General features: G+C 42.1%; 1 pseudogene across 1 annotated transcript; it reads left to right on the top strand.

Annotated features, from left to right (window-relative positions):
• The first annotated feature begins 6,981 nt into the window (after positions 1-6,981).
• Positions 6,982-8,148, top strand: LOC105815589 (annotated as a pseudogene). Its single transcript, XR_001137750.1, has one exon. The product of XR_001137750.1 is annotated as a farnesyl pyrophosphate synthase pseudogene (transcript).
• The last annotated feature ends 3,678 nt before the right edge of the window (positions 8,149-11,826 follow it).

Raw genomic sequence — 11,826 nt, 5'->3', positions numbered from 1 at the left:
TTCTTTTTGAGACAGAGTCTCACTCTGTTGTCCGGGCTAGAGTGCCGTGGTGTCAGTCTAACTCACAGCAACCTCAAACTCCTGGGCTCAAGTGAGTCCTGCCTCAGCCTCCTGAGTAGCTGGGACTACAGGTATATGCCACCATGCTCGGCAAATTTTTTCTATATATTTTTAGCTGTCCAGCTAATTTCTTTCTATTTTTTTTAGTAGAGATAGGTTCTCTCTCTTGCTCAGGCTGGTCTCGAACTCCTGACCTCAAGCTATCCTCCCACCTTGGCCTCTCAGAGTGCTAGGATTACAGGTGTGAGCCACTGTGCCTGGGCTTTTTCTATCCTCTTAACCTGATAGGGTTTTCCCTCACACAACTTAGAACCATATGAAACTATATTATTATTCTGTCTCTTTATTATCTGTCTTCCCCCACAAAAATGTAAGCTCCAAGAAGTAGCATACTTTGCCTTCAGCCAAATCCCCAGGGCCCAGAGAAGTACCTAGTGTGTATGAGGCATTCAATAAATACTTGCTCCTTGAATACTGAATACAATGTATTATATACACACACAGAAAGAGGATTCTGTGCTCAATAAACAGAACATCCATTCTTTTCAAACATCCTTGAATATTTACTTTTCATTTCACTCTTCAATCAAGTTAGTGAGACTATAAATTAGTGTACATTTTCTGGTGAATAATTTGATAATATTTATCTAATTTTAAAATGCAAATGTCTTTTGAACCAGCACCATTTATTGAAAAACTCTTCCTTTCCACCTTGAATTTCATTGGCATCTTTGTGATAAATTAAGTGATCCTCTGTGTGCAAGACTATTTCTGGACTCTATTCCATTCTGTTTATCTATTGTCTACTTGATCACTTTTAATGATGATACAGAGGTTCATATGGACATGAAGAAAGTTTCCTTTCCACAATATTATTTTTTTCTACTATTCTATGTCTTGGAACTTGTTACCCTACACAACAATAGATTTAGTAAAGATTTAATACTGGGGTAATGTACAAAATGCTTTTGATTTTGATAGGAAGATTTCCACCATATTTAGAAGCATATTCTGGGACAATGTCCTCTTGGACCTTGGTGTGTGTCTGTGGGTGGGGAAGAGGGGAGTAATTTTTTTTTTAATTAAAGGAACTACCACTTTACTTTTTATATTATTATCAAATATTCCTCCCACCACCACCCCCAAAGTTCTGGAAGGGCACTGAAATGATACACATTGCATAATAATACTGAAAAACGTACCATGTTGTGAATAGCACCCGCTATTAGAAATGAAATACCTTGTAAACTCAACTCTTGGTTTGAGGAGTTGTCACTGTGGTCCACGGCGCTGAAGCAACAGATGTCTATGTGGAAAAGTAAATGGAACATGACTCTTAAACTCCTTGTTATGCTAAGGACTCTAGCAGAATAAACTTTCCTATTATGCAGATAGGAAGAGGAGAGTGCCAAGGACCCTCTTCTGATTTAACTGAGCAGCACTGCTATGTTTATATCACTTGGGAACATGGGTGTCAACTACAACATTATCACCAGGGCAACAAATCAACAAGTAAGGCTACCAATCAGAATTACTGGTGCCGTTGAAGGTTATATTTGTACAACATGGCAACAATTTCTAAAATCTCCAGCATCTACAACAATTCTTTGTTCAAATAATAATTCCAATGCTAGATTTACATCAAAGAAAACAGAACAAGCTGGTGGAAGTTGTGAATATCTGTGCAAGACTTCATTTCACACCAGAAACAAGACTGATGTCCTTGTGAGAGTTCACATTTAATACCTTACTTCATTGGAAGTAAGGTATTACTTTTAACCAAGTTTTAAGATGTGAAAGGATGTCTCTGTCTTTGTACCTGCCGTGGAGAAGACACATTTTTCATTTCTTTATTAGACTTAAAAAAATCATGAAGTTCTGTATTTTCAGAGCCAGCCTCTGTTATGTTATTAGATATGTCATTAGTTAGCATTAAAAGCGAACACAGACCTGTGAAATTCAATTTTAGAAATGGAAATGGATTGTTAGGATTTGACTTGACAGCAGTGAACTAGGAACAATTTCTCTTCCATGTTACAAGGAACCAGAGTCAGGCTGACATCAGACTTCTCATTAGCAATACTGTGCTATGGTTGTAATGTGTCTCCTCTGAAATTCAGGTGTTGAACCTTAATGGCCAATGTGATAGTATTAAGAGGTGGGACCTTTTAGAGGTAATTAGGCCATGAGGGCTCCTCCCTCATGAATGGGATTAAGGCCCTTATAAAAGAGGCTTCACGAAGGCTTCAGCTCTTTTGCCCTCTACTTTCTGCCACGTGAGGACACAGCATTCCGCCCCTTTGAGGATCCAGTAATACGGTACCATTTTGGAAGCAGAGAGAAACCCTCACCAGACAACCAAGCTTTCTGGAACCTTGATCTTGGACTTCTCAGCCTCCAGACTGTGAGAAAATAAATTTCTGTTCTTTATAAATTACCTAGTCTATGGTATTTTGCTATAGTAGCTTTAATGGACTAAGACACACAGGTACTAAAACATAATGAAGAAATAGCTACCAAGTTTGTTGGTAACATGATTATAAACTAGAATAGTGTATCCAGACACAATTAAGTGGGAAGGTTGAATAAAGACATTTTCACATGCGCAAGGACTTCAAACAATTACTCCCACATGTCCATTTTGGAGAAGTTGCTTGAAAATATTCTGCAGGAAAACAAGGAGAAAACTAAAAAAGAGGAAGACCAGTGATCCAGGAAACAGTGTAACAAACCCAAAAAGCAGGAAGGGAAGTTCCAATATGACTTGCTGTGTAGTGAGCTGAAGAGCAGCCAGCAGAGATTGGAGGAGAATGTGATGTCCTGGGAGAGAGGTCACCAGGAAAAAAAGGGTTCGTCGAGGAAGGAAATGGCAACAAGTGATAGAATAAGTAATAAAATGAAATGTCTGGGAAAAAGCTGAAAACATTATAAAGGCAAATGGTACAAGAGACCAAAAAAACAAAAAGGTCTGGGCATAGTGGCTCATGCCTAGAATTCCAGTACTTTGGGAGGCCGAGGCAGAAGGATCACTAGAGGCCAGGAGTTCAAGACTAGCCTGGGCAACATAGCAAGACCCTGTCTCTACAAAAAATAAAAAAGTTAGCTGGGCATAGTGGCATGTGCCTATAGTGCCAACTACTTGGGAGGCTGAGGTAGGTGGATCACTTGAACCCAGGAGTTTAAGGCTGCAGTGAGCTATGACGATGCCTCTTTACTCCAACCTGGACGATGAAGTGAGATCCTATCTCTGGAAAAAAGAAAAAAAAAAGGCAAATGGAAATACCAGAAAAAGCCTACACAAATTAAAACAGGAAATGAAAGCAGAGTATGCCCCAATGTAAACAGAGACCTGTCCTCTAGGAGAAAAAATTTAGTGTTAGAATGTAGTGGCCCATGAAAGTGAACAGATGAAGTCTGTGTAGGCTATGAAGGCCTTCTAAACTGGCTCAAACATTTGTACCCACAGTCTGACAAGCACCAGACAGCCATGTCCGGCTCTTGAGAAGACCATGGAAAGATAAAGGCAGAATCTTAGGACTGTTAGCCAGGCAGAAGGGCAGGCAGGAAGCCAAAGGATACATCTGTTGCAATTTTCCAGGCATGAGGTGGAGGAATAAACCTTCATAGGGAGAAGAGAGCACCTGAGGGAGGCATTTCAAAGGAGGACTCTACAGGACTCAGGTATGAGGACGGGATAAAGGGGAGGGGACGGTTCCAAGGTTTTCTGGTTTGTGAACAAGAAAAATGGTGAAGGCTTTTATCTAGTATTGCTGCTCTTTTATCATTACACACATATTCTCTCCTTTTCCTTTTCCTCCCTCAAGGTGATTTTAAGTTTTTGAGGCAGAGACTAAAGCCTGTGTTTGTGGCCTTGACACCAGCCCTGGGTCCAACAACAGTAGGCAGTCAGCGAATGTTTTTGGTTGTTGGTGGTGGTGATGATGATGATAATGTTTCAATACTTTAAAGATGGGAAAACTGGAAAGAGGAGTGATTTGGGACATAAAATAATGATGAGGGACGTAGAGCTAAGGGAGACAGCATCTCCTATTGGAAGCTGGAAGAAAAAACTTTTTGAAAGATTGCTATTACGTCTTTTAGTGAAATTCCTTATTTTATTTTTCCTTTCTTTAGCATCCTTTACTTAGCACCGTTTATACCTGCGTAGAATTAAAACCAAGCAGTATTGGGAGATCTAAATGAAGTTGAGGAAAATCACTTCCAAATTATATTTTCAAAATCCTTTTCAACTGAAAACGCATTTTAGGTAGCCGAGCTACTTAAACAAGACCTGGCCTAGGAGTGTGGACACTCTACGTCTTTTTTTGTTCTTATTTCTGAAGACAGAAAAAAATTGTTATTTTCAAAGAAAGCACTAGGTGGCACTTGTGATGTATTCAATAGTTATCCCTGATCCTTTTGGGGAAAGGTTTGGTAAGAAAAAAAAAATGCAATAAATATTAAAACGGGAAAATCATCATTACAATAATGAAGATTGGTATCTTATGATTGTGTTTACTATGTTACTATGTATGAGCAGTATCTTTATGCAGTGTTTGCATTTAAAATCTGGGCTTCACTTTCATTATAAAAACTGCAAGATGGGAACCAACGTTTCTATAATATGCGAAAACCCTACATCACTAAAATAATAAATATAAAAGTAATGTTTGATATGCAAAAAGATGGACTACAGGTGTTCTTTTAAATAGTTCCCCCACTCCATTTGACTGTTTCAATTTGTGAAAACAGATTACGGAATAAGTTTTCCAAGGTCCGTCCATTGTGTAAAACAAAATAAGTAATCATTAATTTAAAATAAGGCACTTCAAGTTTTGAGTAATAGTAACCAAAAAGGAAAGAAAGAAAGAAAGAAGAAAAGAAAGAAGGAAGAGAGAGAGAGAGAAAAAAAGAAAGAAAGATTAAAGCAAATGTGTCAGGGTTTTTTTTTTAACCACCTTTAAAGTAATAGTGTAAAGACTTTGTCTTTTCTGTTAGTTCATGCTCCCACTTTATTTATTTATTTATTTATTTGTTTGTTTATTTTTCTAGAGATGGGGTCTCACTATGTTGCCCAGGCTGGTCTCAAACTCCTGGCTTCAAGTGATCCTCCCACCTCGGCCTCCCAAAGTGTTAGAATTATAGGTGTGAGCCACCATGCACAACCCATGGTCCCAGTTTAACTAGAGAGATTGCAAGTTTTGTTTTTTTTTTTCTGAGGAGTGGTGGAGTTGGGGGGAGGGAGTCTTGCTATATTGCCCAGGTTAGTCTCAAAACTCAGGGCTCAAGCAACCCTCGTGCCTCAGTTTCCTGGCTGGCTGATTGAAAGATTTTAACAGAAATTCAGGTTGAGAAGGTACTATTTAAAGTAGAAAATATTGTTGCCAAATACCATGGCAACAACTGTAGCCTGTGGACCCTCTCACGATCTTGCATCTTTTCTCTACCTATTGTCTGGCCTTCGCAGTAGCTATTTTATGGATTACATTCTTATGGCTACATCTCACTTTTCTGCCCATGTTCTCCCTTTGTCTCATTTTTGTTCCTTATTTTAAATGTGCTTTTTCTTACTGTACCTTTGTAGGATAACTGAACACAATAAAATCCTTTTGGAACAAGACGGGTTATAAATAAATTAATAATAATGCTAATATACTGTCTTGTAATTGCACTAATTTGTGGGTTTGGATGAAATTGACATTTTGAAGGTAGTATCTCATGTAGTAGTAAATGCAGCATGTCAGAACTCAGAGCTAAATATGCAAAACAGCGACAGTGCTGAAAAAAATCTTAGATCTCGGTGTAACGGTTGGATTCTTTGAATGCAATGATAGAAATGGATTCTGGCTAACTTAAGCAAAAAGGGAGTTTAACAAAGTGCTAGCCAGGAACTCAGGGGATAGAAGGGAGACTGGAGAACCAAGTCAGGACACAAGACAGGAATGAGGGCAGCTCCTGGAGTCCAGGTGGTATGAACAACTTAAGGATCTATCTGGATACTTCTGCTGCAATATATGCATTCCAGTGTTTTCTCATCCCTGTGTGCCTCTGGTCAAGATTAAAGTTCCAAGAGCCAAGATTGCTAAATGTTTTTTGCACGTTCACAGATTTATAGTGCTAAAAATATGCGAAATTTAGTATGTGACAAAATCTGTGTTTTGAATGGTTATCAAAATACAAAGTAATATAAATTTGGAAAATAAAGCATCAGGAGACAACAGGAGTCCAGCTGTCTTTTCTTGGGTCACATGTCGCTCCTTGGTTGCAGTGGGATGAGAAATATTGATTTATATCCCCACCAAGACTGCCACAAAGGGGTGAGGTAATTACCCAATAGGAAATTGAGGTGCTCTTGGGAAGGAAGAATGGTTGCTGGCCACCGAAAAACAATTTATGTGCACTACACTACAGCAAGAGTAGGTTGTAAATTTCTGCATCGTGCTGTAAAGCTCAATACTGGGTTAAGCAGTGTCCCTCCAAAATGCATGTCAATGCAGAACCTCAGAATGGGATCTTGTTTGAAAATGGAGTTACTGCAGATGTTATTAGCTAAGGATCAAGAGGAGACCTTACTGGGTTAGGGTGGACCCTAAATCTAAAGAGTGTCTTTGTAAGAGTCAGAACACAACGCACAGAGACACAAAGAGAAGAAGGTGATGTGACGATGGAGGCAGAGACTGGAGCAATGCATCTACAAGCCAAGGAACCCCAAGGATTGCTAGCAACCACCAGGAGCTAAGACAGCATGGGATGGTGCTCACTTTGGCAGCACATACACCAAAACTGGAATGATACAGAGAAGATGAGCATGGCCCCTGCGCAAGGATGACACGCGAATTCGTGAAGTGTTCCATATTTTTACGTGTATAATGCACACTATCTGGGGGATGGGCACAGCATAAAAATAATTTATATAGAGCGGGAACTGGCATCCAGGAACAGAGCACTTCACTCCTCCCTCAGAATGAATGGAGATCAGAAATTGGATGTTTATGCCCAAGAAAAGCAGGATTTCATCCAGCACTTCTCCCAGATTGTCAGGGTGCTGACTGAGGATGAGATGGGGCACCCAGAGACAGGAGATGCTATTGCCCGGCTTAAGGAGGTCTTGGAGTACAATGCCATTGGAGGCAAGTACAACCGGGGTATGACGGTGCTGGCAGCATTCCGGGAGCTGGTAGAGCCGAGGAAACAGGATGCTGATAGTCTCCAGTGGGCCCTGACCGTGGGATGGTGTGTGGAACTGCTGCAAGCCTTCCTCCTGGTAGCAGATGACATCATGGATTCATCCCTAACCCGCCGGGGGCAGCTCTGCTGGTATCAGAAGCCAGGCATAGGTTTGGATGCCGTCAATGACGCTCTGCTTCTGGAGGCATGTATCTACCGCCTGCTGAAGCACCATTGCCGGGAGCAGCCCTATTACCTGAACCTGATCGAGCTCTTCCTGCAGAGCTCATATCAGACTGAGATCGGGCAGACCCTGGACCTTATCACAGCTCCCCAGGGCAATGTGGAACTTGGCAGATTTACTGAAAAGAGGTACAAATCTATTGTCAAATACAAGACAGCTTTCTACTCCTTCTACCTTCCTGTAGCTGCGGCCATGTATATGGCAGGCATTGACGGGGAGAAGGAGCATGCCAATGCTAAGAAGATCCTGCTGGAGATGCGAGAGTACTTTCAGATTCAGGATGATTACCTTGACCTCTTTGGGGACCCAAGTGTGACAGGCAAGGTTGGCACTGACATCCAGGACAACAAATGCAGCTGGCTGGTGGTTCAGTGTCTACAACGCGCCACTCAGGAACAGCGCCAGATATTGCAGGAGAATTACAGGCAGAAGGAGGCGGAGAAGGTGGCCCAGGTGAAGGCACTATACGAGGAGTTGGATCTGCAGGCTGTGTTCCTGCAGTATGAGGAAGACAGTTACAGCCACCTCATGAGTCTCATCGAGCAGCACGCTGCGCCCCTCCCCCGAGCCATCTTCTTGGAGCTAGCAGGCAAAATCTACAAGCGGAAGAAGTGACCTAGACTGCAAGGATGGGGAGAGGAGGCTCTCAATAAATTATTATGTAATCTTAAAAAAAATAATAATAATAATTTATATAACCAATCATTTGTATCCCTATAATATTCTGAAACAACCAATTAATAATTAATTATAATAATTATAACAATTAATTAATAATTAATTAATTTTTAAAAAGAGAGCAAGCATGGGACAGTTTCTCCCTCAGAGCCTCCAGAAGTAACTAACATTGCCCACACTTTGATTTTGGACTTCTGGCCTTCTGAATGGTGACAGAAAAATTTCTGTTGTTTTAAGCTATTGGCTTTGAATAGCCAATAGCTATTGGCTACTTTGTTATTGGTTATTGCTAATTGGTACTTTGTTATAGCAGCCCTTAGATACTAATGTAACCTCTAAGAGCAGTTTCTTTGTGCAAAACCCTAAGTAGTAAGACCATGAAAGTTAGTATATAATAAATGCATTTTTATGACAGTGAATAAAAATTTTCTTTTTTATTTCAAAAGGAAATAAATCTACGAATAGGTTGGTTCCTTTATTCCACAAAGAGCTACTGCGTGCGTCTCATGCACTGGGATGTGCTAGAAACTGGAAATACAGGGGTGGACAAATGAGGCAGAATCACTGCTATCGAGGACTCACATCCAGAGGGGTGACAGTTAACAACTTGTATCGGGGTTAAGATCAGGGTCATGAAGAAAGTGGAGCTGGATGGTGTGATCTACAGCTGTGATCCCCAACCCTCAGACCAAGGCCTGGTACCGGTCTGAGGCCTGCTAGGAAGTGGGCCACGCATCACCGCCTGAACTCTGCCCGCCCTCCTTCCCGCCGTCCGTGGAAAAACTGTCTTCCATGAAACTTAGGAACCGGGCTGCGCATCACCACCTGAGCTCCACCTTCCCCCTCTCCCCATCTGTGGAAAAATCGTCTTCTGTGAAACTAGGCCCTGGTGCCAAAAAGGCTGGGGACAGCTGAAGAGTGATGGACAGGAAATGGGAGCCCATTTAGACTGGTGGGTCAGCGAGGAGGAGAGAGCTGAGACCTGAATCATGAGGAGGAGCCAGACAGTCACGACCTGGGAGAAGAGCATTCCAGGCAGAGGGAACGGAGCGAAGCCTGAACGGAGTGTCCGCCGCTGAGTGAAGGAGATAAACTGGGAGATTTAGGCAGAGACAGATCTTGACTTCTTTTCTGAGACGTGTCATGGAAGTGGAGGTATTTTAAGTAGGAGAGTAACATCTTCTGATTTAAACACTTAAAGTCAGTCCAACTGCTGTGTGGGGAGAAGATTGTGGTGGGGCAAAGGATGGGGGCCCTTGGAGCCTGCAGCACTAGGTCTGATGAGACAGAGTGGAGCTCAGATGAGAGTAGTTAGCGGGGTTGTAGAGAAGCGAACATGTGTGAGGCAGAGTATGACAGGACATGGAAGTATTAGTTAAGTGCCTTCTCTTGCCTCCTTTACTCGAAATTCTATAAGGCCGTGGTCCCCAACCCCCAGCCACAGACCAGAACCAGGCCGTACAGCAGGAGGTGAGTGGCAGGTGAGTGAGGCTTCATCTGTATTTACAGCCACTCCCCATCGCTCACATCACCGCGCAAGCTCTGCCACCTGTCAGATCAGCGGTGGCATTAGATTCCCATAGGAGCGCAAAGCCTATTGTAAACTGCGCATGCGAGGGATCTAGGTTTCCTGTTCCTTATGAGAATCTAATGCCTGATGATCCGAGGTGGAGCTGAGGTGGTGATGCCAGCGCTGGGGAGCAGCTGCACATAGAGATTATCATTAGCAGAGAGGTTTGATGGCACAATAAATGTAATGTGCTTGAATCATTCCAAAACTATCCTCCTTCCTCTGTCCGTGGAAAAATTGTCTTCCATGAAACCAGTCCCTGGTGCCAAAAAGGTAAGGGACCACTATCTCCAGGCACATAATGTGATAGATTCAATAAATGTAGGAAAGAAGGCCCCAAGGCAGGCAAAGGTAACAAATAAGACTCATGGACTTAAGATGGGCCTCTGAAGATAGAGAAAACTGAAGGAAAATATTCCGGGTTGGATAAGGCAGGAACAAACCAGAAGAGAAAAGTGGACAGTGAATGTGCGGTATTTGGGGTAGGTAAACAAACTAATGTGTTTGGATTAAAGAGCTTATAAACAGTGAATAAAACCAGTAGAATCAGGACAGTGAGGATAGATGATAGAGGATTGAAATCCAGGATGAGTTTACATTTAATCTCTTAGGCCAGGGGTCTGTAAACTTTTTTCTTTTCTGAAAAGGGCCAGATAGTAAATAGTTTAGGTTTTACAGGCCATACAATGTCTATCTCAATGATTCAACTCTTTTGTTGAAGTGAGAAAGCAGCCACAGACAATACTTTAAAAATGAGCATGGCTGTGTTTCAGTAAAACTGTTTATGAAAACAGGTGACAGATTGAATTTGGCCCTTGGGATGGAGCAGTAGAGCAATAAAATAAAAATAATGATTTATTAGAATTTTTGAAGTGATCATGTACAGGGGTAGTGGGCATTTTTAGTTACTTAGTCAGCATCCATTTCTGCCATCCTCCTTCCTCACCCTTCCAGGCTTTCAGTCAGATTCTACTTCCCTCACACGCACTCCCAGCTCTAGGAGTGTTCTCTGATTGCTCTAAGTCCATCCAGTTATCCCATCCCTCTTTCCACGTAATTGGTTCACACAACCCAGAACTAGGTTGACTAGTGCCTGCTATCTCCAGGCACAGATCTTGGTTCAGGAAGGGCATCTGGTACAGTTTTGTCCAGTAACATGCAAGGGATATTTACTGGGGCTTCTGGGGAAGAAGCCTTCTCACTTTTCTCAGAGAGCCTCCAAATGGGACACTCTCTCCCCTTCTGGGCAGGATGGTATGGGGGTATGAAACCTGAATTTCTGGATTAATTTGGCCACCCTGAGAGAAGCCAGGTTTGGAACGTAGCTGACAAGACTGAAGGCAGAGCAGAGAAAGGTAAAGAAGGTGGGTCTTGAATGACATGGCTGAACTACTGAATTAAACCAACCCTGAAGCCTATCCTACTTTGGATTTTTAGTTCTAATAGCCAATAAATCACTTTCATTGCTAAAATCTGTCTGACTTTTGTGTCCCTTGAAATATTCCACTGGACTGGGAAAATGCTGAAGGGAACTAGAACAGATAGGAGATGAGGCACAAAGTGACAAGACACAAGGTGGCAGCGAGAAAGAGAGGAGGGACAGCCTGAGTCATTGGAAAGGGAGAATTAATATGGGAGACTAATCTATATCAATATGACAAGCCTTTCCTCATTGAATAAGAGAGGAATTTTTCCTTATGGAAAAAATTTAAGGAATATAGCTTCCTCTCCCCACTGCACCTTAGCCCCACATAACTAAAGACCTGTTTACAGCTCTGCCTTTTGTCCAATACATCATGTTTGTAATCATGAAAAAATTACAAGGCATACTAAAAGGCAAAAAAAAAAAAAATCACAGCTTGAAGAGACAGAGGAAGCATCACAACAAGACATGGGCTGGGCACGGTGGCTCACGCCTATAATCCTAGCACTCTGGGAGGCCAAGGTGGGAGGATCGCTAGAGCTCAGGAGTTCGAGACCAGCCTGAGCAAGAGTGAGACCCCCATTTCTACTAAGAATATTAAAAATTAGCTGGATCTGGTGGCATGCTCCTGTAGTCCCAGCTACTTGGGAGGCTGAGGCAGGAGGATCGCTTGAGCCCAGGAGT

This window comes from Propithecus coquereli, unplaced genomic scaffold (genome assembly GCF_000956105.1).
Source record: "Propithecus coquereli isolate 6110/MARCELLA unplaced genomic scaffold, Pcoq_1.0 Scaffold34, whole genome shotgun sequence".
Lineage (NCBI taxonomy): Eukaryota > Metazoa > Chordata > Mammalia > Primates > Indriidae > Propithecus > Propithecus coquereli.
Note: the sequence above shows the minus strand (reverse complement) of the source record. Positions and strands in the feature narration are given on the sequence as shown.